At 39.5% G+C, this 1837-nt stretch overlaps 1 long non-coding RNA gene across 1 annotated transcript; it reads left to right on the top strand.

Annotated features, from left to right (window-relative positions):
- Positions 1 to 264: 264 nt before the first annotated feature.
- Positions 265 to 1579, top strand: LOC130514380 (uncharacterized). The gene is made up of 2 exons (XR_008946990.1): positions 265 to 1034; positions 1301 to 1579. It is a non-coding gene; the product is annotated as an uncharacterized LOC130514380 (long non-coding RNA).
- Positions 1580 to 1837: the final 258 nt, after the last annotated feature.

The following is a 1837-nucleotide window of genomic DNA, read 5'->3' as shown; positions in this document are numbered from 1 at the left end:
CTTCAGTCTGCCCCAACATCTAAGGAACAGTCATTTCATTTTATTTTATTTTTTTATTTTTTTTTGGTATAAAATGTGGACTTGTTGACTTTAATGTCATTCTCTTTGGAGAACACTGAATCAATTACTGGTTCAACCATCCTCTTAAATCACTTGTGTAAATAAAAAAAAAATGTTTTTGAACTTATACTGCTGAGTGATTGTGCCCCTTCGTGCTATTAAAAGCTTGATTTTTGTATTAAGAGGGTTTTATTTTTTTTTTTCAAGTGACGCTATACCATCACATAGGCTGTCACTGAGAATAAGCAGCTGAAGACTAACTTGTCTACTCTGTCGATATATAATCCTCTTTATATGTTGTCACATGTTTGTTCAAGAAAACCAATCATGATTTAGAAGAGCAAGGGGCAATTGCACTGCTTCGAAAACTGGTCCACACTTTCTTGAGGGGGAAAAAGTGATTACATGAATGGTGACTGTGTATCTGTTCATAATCCCCTGTTAATTCTTCATGTTCTCAGTTGTCATTCATCATCTGCTTTCTGCAGCTTTTCCTGATAGGGGAAAAACTGAACTGATGACGGCAACACTGTTCTTGGTTTAGCTGAAATGCTGAAATTAATAATTTGTTGAAATTGCACAGCAAATTTTAGTTTTGCTAAAGTCAGACATTAAACTGCAAATATGGGTGACTTTTACATGACATTAGAATTGTTTTCATAGACTGACAATGATGATTATGGAGGTTATGAGGCGAGGCTACAGTGTTATTTCAGTCGGGGGACCATTTGATGTCAGGCCGCATGTCCTGTGGGAGGAGCCAAGTTTTCCACGTGCCGAGTGTCCCGCCCATTCGGTCGTGGTGGGGGAGTGGGTGCGGGTGGCTCAACCTCAGAAGGGGTTGCGCCTCGCGGACACTGGGCCTCATTCACGAACCGTTCTTACGAACAAATTTGTTCTTAAGTCCCACTTACGGACATTTTACGAAGATTGTGGCATTCACCAATTTCTTCTTATCCTGGATTTATGCGTAGGTAAGAACAAATCCTACGAACACTCAGGAGTACTCTTACGCACATTTCAGTGCCGACATGTTGGCATGGTTGTGTTTTCTTCTCTTGTGCAGTTCAATAAAATTTAATATTACAATGATAATTCTGTCATTTATTTATTTCCTATTTTTGGTGATTTACGGAGAATTTTAAAATTACGTAAATGTGCCAATGACTTAACATTAATCAACCAAATTGGAAACCATGCCAAAACTGTCTTTTTATTTGATTTTATCTTGATTTATTAGGGGATCGAGGATATGCCCTGGCTCCCTGGTTGTTGACACCACTGACCAACCCTCAGACTCCACAGGAAATTTTATTCAATCAGATGCATGCGCGCAGTCGCTCCACCATTGAACGCACCATCGGCATGTTAAAGGGGCGCTGGATGTGTTTGGACACAGAGCCACAACCCCGTGAGGATGTGCGTCCTGAGGCAATGATGGGGCCAGACTGCAGGCACGCGGTTCACGTTCGAGCGTGATTAATTGCCCGTTTGTGAATAAAATGCATTATTGTCACAATTTCAGTCTAACAGTCTTGATTCACTTCAAAAAGAAAAAAAATAAGAGACCGGTTTCAGAGCACAGCTTTTACACGTTTATTTATTTTTTTACATTTTTTTTTTTTTTTTTTTAACATTCTCGTTGATTTCTTTAAGCGTGTTGGCTATAGTCATCAGGGTTGAGGCAATTTTATCAAGCGTGTTAGCCATCCTTTCTTGATTGTTCAACACGGTTTCAGAAATCAAGCGTAGAGAGGCAAGCTTTGGGCATTTTGCT

The sequence above is a fragment of the Takifugu flavidus genome, chromosome 2 (genome assembly GCF_003711565.1).
Source record: "Takifugu flavidus isolate HTHZ2018 chromosome 2, ASM371156v2, whole genome shotgun sequence".
NCBI lineage: Eukaryota > Metazoa > Chordata > Actinopteri > Tetraodontiformes > Tetraodontidae > Takifugu > Takifugu flavidus.
Note: the sequence above shows the minus strand (reverse complement) of the source record. Positions and strands in the feature narration are given on the sequence as shown.